The 10,238-nt window shown below is 36.1% G+C and overlaps 1 long non-coding RNA gene across 2 annotated transcripts; it reads right to left on the reverse strand.

Moving 5' to 3' along the window:
* Positions 1–2,181: 2,181 nt before the first annotated feature.
* On the reverse strand, positions 2,182–4,415 carry LOC136227354 (uncharacterized). Of its 2 annotated transcripts, XR_010688023.1 has the most exons (4): positions 4,267–4,415; positions 4,060–4,184; positions 3,735–3,932; positions 2,182–3,311 (listed from the first exon to the last, which is right to left on the reverse strand). It is a non-coding gene; the product is annotated as an uncharacterized lncRNA (long non-coding RNA). The 2 variants fall into 2 exon arrangements; XR_010688024.1 differs by lacking the exon at positions 3,735–3,932.
* Between the last annotated feature and the right edge of the window lie 5,823 nt (positions 4,416–10,238).

The raw sequence follows: 10,238 nt of genomic DNA on the forward strand, positions 1-10,238 counted from the left end.
CAGACACGTACATCAACTTCTAAACTCGTATATTAACCTCTTAAATGTGTCAGTACATTATAGAAATATACATATATATAGTTATAGCAAATGACAAGTAATTAAAAGGCACTCATAAATTCAACATTATTACAATACAATAAGACATAGGAAGTAAATGTTATCAATAATCACTAATATATATAAGCATGGAAATAAGAGTACGATATTATTATTCGTATGAGATGCTACTAAAATAATTTGCTGAAATGATCTCTTTGCTATGTCGTGTCATTTATCATTACAATAAAATTATAGGTCCGTCGCTGAATCTGCATAGGAGGGACGTCTTTATATTGGTATTAATTGATCTAGGATTTTAAATTAGTTTTTATTTAAAACTAAAAAAATTAATGCAGTTATAAACTTGTATTTTAAAAAAAAAAATCAGATTATGATCTCTCCATATTAATAAAAACTGGACATCAATTAGTAAATCCAAATTCCGTAATTTATTTTAGATTCTTTCCAAGTTCACCTAGCCATGAAGCTTCCAATTGTCTATACTTTTTTTTAAGAAACTCTATCAGATTTGTTTTTTTTTTTTAAAAAACTATTAGATTCTGATTTACAAAGACGATTTAGGAGAGACGCATCAAAATCTTCCATTTTCAAGCACTTAATCGCTAAAACCTGTTAAGGGATGTGATTTTCAAATTTAGTTTTTCATTGTTATCATGCTTTATATCGTAAAGAGCATAAAATCTATTAAAACTATTTCATGATTATTAAATTCAAGAAAACTTTTTCTTAGATACACTTCTACTTTCTGTTGTTGCTTGTCACATTCAATAAAAAAAACTTAAGCAAGTTGATCTCATATGCAAAACTCTACTTAATCATAAATCTGTAAAATTGAAAATTAATTATATTTCTTTTATTAATTTTCTATATCAAAATATTGCAAAACTGAATTTCAGACCATTATAATGTTTAACTTTTGATGTCACTAGTTGAACGTGATTAATATTTATTAGGACCCTCATTAAATACTTCGCTCTTAAAATTTGATTTCACTAAACCCTTTAACTTTGGAGGTGATTAATATTTCATTTAATACTTCGCCCTTAAAATCCAAAATCTCTGGAAGTTATTATTACTCCAACAAACAGAATTGATATGCTAACCAAAGGTAAAAATGTTGCGCATTCTGCGTGAGGTATGCTAATTGATCTCGAGAGATGCAACTGCATGAGGTATGCTAATTGATCTCGAGAGGTAGCGATTGCAATGGTATTAGCTAATTTCCGAAATATATCACAGCAGGTCTTTTGGCCTTCTGCTGCTAAGGATGATCCCTCTAACCCATCATCAAAAAACACAATAAATAATTAAATAATCACCTAACAAGATTCGATGAAATCATATTTCAATTTTTCTTTCCAGATATGCTCTAATTTGGAAAGGTAAAAATAAAAATAGGTCATAGATTTCAATTTTTCTTTCCAGATATGCTCTAATTTGGAAAGGTAAGAATAAAAATAGATCATAATAACTAAAACATCGCAATTTCATAACAAACTGCGATTTGGCAATCGAACAAGGGGGGGCCTAGCCGGAACAAAACATGTTCTTCTTCTTGATTACAGATAGGGAAAATAACCTCAACAGGGACCATGTCAAATTCTCAAAGCTGTTAAAGTGGGTTACTGCCAGAAAAATTCAAATTATCCCTACATCTCATGTAACCATAAATGTCCAATTCTTCTACAATGATTCCCTTTCATTTAAACTGTGTTTGTATGATAATTTGAAGGACTTAATTGTTTAATATGAAAGATTTCAGGACAATATTGTTACTTAATGCATGATTTAGGGACAACAAGTGAAAATTACCCCTGCAGTGGCTTGTGACAACAAGCAGCAGAAACACCTGAAACTACTTGGATATCACAACTAACACCACCAGAATAGATAGCATCACTGCAATGCAAGCTTACAGAGTTCATTACTGATTATTCTAAATTCGGAATGGAAACGAAAACTGGACAGGCATGGTATAATATTACGATGGACGGACGGTTGAAAGTAACTGATGAACCTAAATTACTGAAAAAAAAACAGCAGTCTATTTTCATGACCAGGCTCACTGAATGGTACTGAACTAAAATAATATAATAATATAATCCTTTAAACATAGAATTAATTAAAATAAAAAGTTTATAAAAATAATAACGGTTCTAATAATAATAATAATAATAAATAATTATAATAAGTAATGATAAATTACTGAACTGAACTAATTACAGAACTGAATGCGGCTACTGAACTGAAATTAAGTGACAAAGAACAGAACCTCCATTGCTACAGAACTATCTATTCAGCTTGCAGAATGTCAATCTGCCCACTAAGAAGGTGTTTGGATTGCTGGCTGCTGATCCTGAGAAGAAGGCATAGAGTTTAACCTCAGTTCAGTAGAAACAAAGTTATCTGATGTTGCTGCAGAGTTGACGATTTTGAGTCTCTCTGTCTTCCACTTTTGTGCCAAAAAGTGCCAAAAGATTTGCAGTTTTAAGCTCTGAGAAATGTAAAGACGAGTCTTTCAGACTTTCTTCCCAATTATCCTGCCCGAACTAAAGAACACCAACCCAGAGAGAATCAAGCTCTTACTCTAACCAGAAGCTTATCAAATGAGTTGAAAATCAGCAACTTGAGAACATGAAAATATTTGCGAATTCAAACATCATTTAGTTATATCAGTCCAAGAGCAATAAGAAAGAAAGAGCACAAGCATTTGAAAGTGCTAACAATGAGCACCTGTAAATATACAGAACAATCATACTTCATGCTTCTACCGAGAAAAACAAATGCAATATTTTGCATTTTTAACTGCTGTCAGTTTATTCAGTAAGATCTAATGCATGCCAAATGATGATGCATAGCATATGCTATAACGAAACAAGTTGACCATATAAAGCTTAAACCAAATCATTTCTGATCCAGAAATGCATCCATCAATCAACAACACTTATTCAACATAAAAGAAAAAAAGAAGCAGTTCATAGTTGTCTTATTTGAGGCATGGAGATAATAAGCTCAAAGTCGAAAATCGAGATCAGGCATACTATTATCATTCATGGATGATTGTTGACGGTTCCACAGAAGTGTGTTGAGCATTTGTTTCTGCTTCATAGTCTTCGGAAAAGGCTCCTCCATGGAAGTTCACTAATGATGCAAGTTGTGATTGCTGTTGCATTGGTGTAATCAGCCTGTCTACTGATGGGTTCAAGGCTGGAAGGTAAGCTTCGATTTGGTAGTTTCCATCCCATTGGCTGCATAGAAATTAAAAAATTATACGTTTTATTAAACAACTTGGCTGTTTAAAATTGGAACTCGGTGGTTAAGATGTTCAAAATCATACAAACTGTTGAAGCCCTATAGTTTAGTGCTCAAGAAGCTAAAATGTCCTATAAATTGCAGGGCAAACTTGAAATTTTGTCATTCACAATGGAAGGAAAACAGGTAGGAAAATAAGAAGTAAAAGAGTTAGTATAATAGTTATCTTTTTGGTTCTTAATTGTTTCTTGTAGACTTCAACTACCAATGTTGGGGATCTCATTCAAAGAACTTCAACTACTCATGCTTCCTCTATTTCGTAGAACAAATTGAATTTCTACTATACTGACAATTCAAAATACTATGATTTTTCACAATAAAAAAATGCTAATCATAAATAGAATCCTTAGTCCCCTTACCTCTTTAATATCAGAGCTTTGTTCAGCCAGTAAAAGACCCCACGAATAAAAGGGCGGTGCACCGGACCCGTCGGGGGAGGGGTGTGTGGTGGGTGTATTGAAGACAAACCTTCCCTCCTAAGACTCAGACTCGAACCCGTGACACAACAACAACAACAACGTTTATTGTGCCAAGGCTCGAAAAGACCCCACGAATACCTGAAGTAAATCCCATTAATTAAGAACTTCAAAATTCTTACAATTGACAATAATTACTATAAACCTTCAGCTCAATCAGAATCAAAACACAAAGTGCCAAAGAAAAACTTAGAGGGATTCCTTCAACCTTTCTAATACACGCCTCCTCCTTAAGAAGGAAAAGGATTGCTTCAAAATCTTTCTGATACACGCCTCCTCATTAAGAAGGAAAATAAGGGTCAAACAGCCAAACTTCATCGCCGGGGTCTATCACTGTGGGAAAGCGAAGAAGTAAAATAAAGTCACAAGTGGAAGCAAACAACAGCGGCAAACTTAATTACGAAATGAAAATTACCGGCAAATACGGGGGCTGCAAATCGATCAGTGTGAGGTTAATTTTGTATGAGTTCATGACTATCACGGTTTAAGGTTGTAGACGAATCAAAACGTGGTCGAGTTGCAGTATGTTTTAGCAAAGGGAAGGCCGATGCCATTTTCACCGATGCACGGCGGCGGAGAAGAAGGCAAACTGCGCTTTCTTTCGATATAAACTTCAATTTATAGGCGTAACAAGGAGATAGTGACACATACCTTCTATGTGTCGAACTTATAAAATTTTGTTCTTTTTTAATTCAAACCAGATTTTGATTGTCGGTGTAAGTTAGGGCTTTAAATGAGTGGGTCACGGTAAACGGTTCGGTGTTGGGTTCGATAAAATCTCGATTATATTTAGTTCAATTATAAACGAGTCAAGTTTAAACACGATGAATCTCAGTTTGAAAGCTTTGTGTCTCTATTATAGACCATATAAACAAACCTAACAAGTGTGATTATAATATTGATGAAATGCTTTTAACTAGGATGGGTTCGATTTTTTTTTTTTTTAGGTTTAATACATCATTTGTCTTCTGAATTTGTCCAAAAAACTTGATTGGCCTCATGTATCCTGATAGCCATCTGAACTTGCATTAAATGCTCAGTTAGCCCCCTAAACTTACGTAAAATGTAATTAATTGTTCATTTGCTCGCAAAACAAATAAGTTAAATGCAGAAGATGTATTATATACAATTTGTATTCTCTAATCTAACAACCGTATACTCCGACTTCGATCGTTTTACTTTTTTTTTAAAACTTGTGCAATATGTTTTTCGCATTTAACTTACTTTTTTTTTGCAACCGAGTGATCCATTGATTATATTTTGCGCAAGTTCAGGGGCTACTCAACATTTAATGCAAGTTTAGAGGGGCTTTCAGGATACTTTGAAAGTTCAGGAGGGCAATCAAACCTTTTAGACAAGTTCAGAGGACAAATAATGTATTAAGCCTTTTTTTAATAATAACATTTCTGTAAATAGAAAAATGTAAAGTGCGTAATTTTATGTAAAATTTAGTTTTATAAATTTAAAAACTATGTAGTTATGTGTTAAAGAAATTCCAAATCACTATAGTTCATGAACATAATTAATGAATTGTTAGCGTGCGAAGTTTATAAACTAAATTAATGAACTGCTCGCGAGCAAAACTCGTTAACAAATTCTTGAATAATTCCCGAACATAATATTGAATTCGAGCTTGTTAATTTTCTGACGAGTTGTTTTGTGTTTTTTTATACATTTATGACCTTTTTTACTCTCTGTACCCATTTCAGTGTCTTTGTAGATCTTGTAATAATTGATTTCTTACTGTTGTTTTTTTATTGTACTTGCTATGTTTTAATATAATGAAGTTACAAGTATTTTCATAAAAAAAAATAAAAATAAAAAAACATTTATTTAAAAAACTCACAATGTCAATACACACGTCTTTGTCTTTTTTCTTTTATATACCATACTTTTGTAACTTGTTACAACTGCTGAAGCTGATCCAGAGTTGCTATTGAAGCCCCTGGGATTGACGCGGCTGCTATTCCTGAAGTCGAGGGTCGGTCTCGTCGGGTGCAACAGGTTCCGGCCTGGCACAAGGATTATCTGTTTAATTAATTAGTTATTATATTAAGATTTCTAGTTCTTGTCTAATTAGGATTCATTACTCAGTTCTTGTCTAATTAGGATTTATTATTTAGTCCTTTTCCAATTAGGATTCCGTCATTGGTTTATTTGTAAAGACTAGCAGTATAAATAGCCTGCTGTTGTTTATTGAAGGTTAAGCAATAATAATATTCTCTATTCTTCTCTAAATTGTCTGGAGCAAGCACTCGCTCGAAGAGTGCGGGTTAGATCACCCGTCTTGATCGTATCATAACTCTTAGAGATCATGCTACAAGTTAGATCGAATTGCCAAATCTATTACAACTTCAAATGAAATATTACATGAAACTTAAAGCTAAAACCAAATTAGAGAAGTTAGCTTATTCATGTTTAAGGAAATTAAAATTCATCAAGCTCAAATTTCACTTGTTCACAAGATAAGTTTTAAACATGTTCAAATTTGGATCTTTAATCTTAATAACAAGCCAGCATCAGTCGTTTATAATCCTACCAATATTCCAAACACCCCGAACAAACAATCTAAAGCCCGATCATGAATATGAGCAACACAATTCGTTGTTTTACAAACACAAGAAAGAGAATAACTATGCCGTTTTACGAAACAGCTAGAAATCCATGTTAAGAGCACAAGATTCATAGTCTGCTATTAAATTCCTTGACTGTTTAGTTTAAATGAGATGGCTGGCTGTTCATAAAATTCAGGAAATGCCATCTAAATGTCTAAGAAGCTTGAATTTGGACTTGTATTCATTCATATTTCTGTAGTTTCGGCCATTGGCCGCAGGTACTCTATCAGCTCAAGAGCAACATGAAATTTGGAGCACGAGAGTAAACAAACAAACAAAAATGATAGACATAACAAAAATGATCCTGACACAACTTCGAGTGTATTTCTCTTCGCCAGACTGAAAACTCAATTCTCATGGTACAATGGTTATAGTCCACATGGAACACAAACCTCTAGCAGATTAATAAAACATTAGCCAAGTTGGTGAGCATATATCAAAGTCTAAAGTAACTAGAACACTTTTTAATGTCTCACAAGAATCCCAACTGGCATTTTCATTTTTTTATACACTAACCATAAAAAGGGTGGCCCGGTGCATTACGCGTTCCTGCTAAGCGAGGGTCCGGGAAAAGTCCCACCACAAGGGTGTATTGGGAGCAAGTCTTCCCTTGCCAATTTTTTGGCAAGAGGCCGCTCCTAAAACTCGAACCATAAACCACATACTGATCAAATTCTATACTGCACCCATTGCCATTACCTGATCTAATTCTAACGGTTACTTGTTCCTGCCTCTAAATAAAAGAATTAGCAATGGTTTTAATCTAATGGAATTTAATATAGCAAGCAATAGAAAAAAAAAATCGAGTGACTAATGAATCCAATGGCCAGAAACATGCTTAAAACCAATGAACATATCCCATAAATCAATTCCTTCCCTTAAGGAAACCATATTTAAAACCAGGTAGCAAATGAATAGTTCAAAAAAAAAGTTGGAATTTCCAAGACAGAACTATTTACTATAACAAAATTTCGACAGCATGCAATTTCACTCGTGATAAATTCCATAAATGTAAGAAGAGTATTCACATTTTAGTCTCATCTCTCTAAAAAGACTTATAAAATACAAAAAAAATATCCTACCCCATCAACCTCTCTTACAATATCTCAACTCTGGCTCTCCAATCATAATTAATAAACATCATCCTTCTTCTACCCGGACTATTTACTTTCTTTACCCTGTATTTTATGCAACGAAAAACACTTGCTCGAAAGAGACTTGCTCTTCTGTGTTGCACCTCAGTTTCGAACTTGAAGGACTTGCCCAACTTTGAAGCAATGGCAGTACATCAGCAGTATCATGTAGACAGTACCTAGACTTGCTTGGCTTTTGTCCAACTGTGCACGAAAAGATCTCAGGAGCTGAAGAACATGACAAACTTTAAGCTGATTTCCATATGCTTTCAAACATGTCTTCGTCGGATCCGCTACAAGCCTTTGCTGCATATTCATTGGTTAAGTTAGACCTAAGGACTGATAGTGATAGCAAAAACAAAAACCGTAGACAATACCAAATGTCACGGGGCCAGGAGGATTCGATCACTCTAGGGACCCGTGTGTGGCGCTTACTTGTCTTTCCCAAAGTAAGCCAGCCAGGTTAGATCACTCAATTCGGATATGCTGCTGAACTCATAGAGCTTGCCACGGTTAGAGAAGATAATAAGAGCAACTTCAGGATCACAAAGCACATAAAGCTCATAAGCTTCTCCTGCCGTCTTGTTCACCTGGAGCACTGAATTAGGAGACATATCGAAAGAGGAAAAACTTAAGCGAATCTGTCGAAGATACTGAGTGAGTGAGCTTGAGTATGAAAGTTCAACTTCATCTTACTAGGATGATAAATTGGAGCTTTCTCTTGATTCTTTCAAGCACAAATCTGTTTGTTTAGAAACAGAATTGTTAATTGGAATCCCTTGCCTTGTATTGATTTGGAATGAGATATTTATACATGAGATTACAATGTGAATGCTGTAAAATCTAGCTAATTTACAGCTAATATAATTCCTTAATTTGTGGCTGATTTACATTACTAATATTACCATAATTGTCTAACACACCCCCGTAGTCGAAACGGGAGGAGGATGAACGTTGAGACTAGACCGAAAGTCTTCAAAAAGAATCTGAGGAAGACCTTTGGTGAAGATGTCAGCGATTTGGTGCCGAGAAGGTACGTGAAGAACTCTGACCTCCCCTCTTGAAACCTTTTCACGGACGAAGTGTATGTCCATCTCAATGTGTTTTGTCCTCTGATGTTGGACCGGGTTACCGGACAAATAAACAACACTGACATTGTCACAATAAACAAAGGTGGATTTCCGAATCGGTAGATGGAGCTCTAGAAGGAGATTCCGAATCCAACAGGTTTCTGAGACAACATTAGCGACCCCGCGGTATTCCGCTTCAGCACTCGAGTGAGAAAGAGTTGGCTGACGCTTGGCAGACCAGGATATGAGGTTGTCCCCAAGGAATACACAGTACCCAGAAGTAGATCGACGAGTGTCAGGACATCCGCCCCAATCAGCATCAGTATAAGAGACTAATGAATCAAGGGAAGAAGCTGTGAGATGAAGCCCATAATCAAGAGTTCCTTTAACATAGCGGAGAATACGTTTGATGGCGGCCATGTGCTGAGTCCGAGGAGCATGCATGAACAAACAAACCTGATGTACTGCGTATGAAATATCTGGCCGAGTCAGAGTTAAATACTGTAATGCACCGGCGAGACTACGATACTCGGATGGATCATGATAAGGTGAACCAGAGGAGAGACTGAGTTTCTGCTTGGTGTCAACAGGTGTAGTGCAAGAGTTAGAGGAAGAGAGCCCGGCTTTTGTAAGAATCTCATTTGCATACTTCTTCTGAGATAAGAAAAGTGATCCCGGGGTGCGAGTGATGGAGATACCCAAAAAATAATTTAATGGACCTAAATCCTTCATAGCAAACTCAGAGCTCAAGTGTCTGATGATAGTCTCTCGTAAAGCAAGAGAAGAAGCTGTAAGGACTATGTCGTCAACATATAGGAGCAAATAGGCGGTCTCGGTCCCACGATGAAAGACAAAGAGCGAGTGATCAGACTTGCTATGTGAGAAACCCAAAGTTGCAAGAAAAGAGGCAAACCGTTGGTACCACGCCCGAAGAGCTTATTTTAAACCATACAGTGACTTTTGGAGGAGACAAACATGTTCCGCATAGTTGGGATCTCTGAACCCCATTGGCTGATGCATATAAACTGTCTCAGAGAGATTGCCGTGAAGGAAAGCATTCTTAACATCGATTTGGTGGAGACCCCAATTTTTGGATAGAGCAATGCTGAGAACGGCACGGATCGTTGCAGGTTTAACAACTGGACTGAAAGTCTCGCCACAATCTACACCAACTAGTTGATTAGCACCATTGCCAACAAGGCGAGCCTTATAGCGCGCAAAGGAACCATCTGCATTAAATTTGTGCCTGAAAATCCACCAACTACGCAAAATGTTAGCATTAGGAGGACGGGGTACAAGGACCCACGTCTTATTTTCAATAAGAGCTCTATATTCATCGGCCATGGCACTTTTCCAATTTGGGTCTCGTAATGCGAGGGAAGGGTTCAAGGGTAATGGAGAAAGAGTGGAAGCGTTGAGGTTTAATTTATGGATGGGCTTAAAAATTCCTGTTTGGCTTCGGGTGACCATGGGATGGGTGGATATTATTGGGGGGGAAGTAGGCTCGGGGGAGAGGGTGTCATTAGTGGAAGGAGAATGATAGGGGCTAGGCTGTTGGTCCTGTTGTGG

The sequence above is a fragment of the Euphorbia lathyris genome, chromosome 4 (genome assembly GCF_963576675.1).
Source record: "Euphorbia lathyris chromosome 4, ddEupLath1.1, whole genome shotgun sequence".
In the NCBI taxonomy this organism is placed as follows: domain Eukaryota; kingdom Viridiplantae; phylum Streptophyta; class Magnoliopsida; order Malpighiales; family Euphorbiaceae; genus Euphorbia; species Euphorbia lathyris.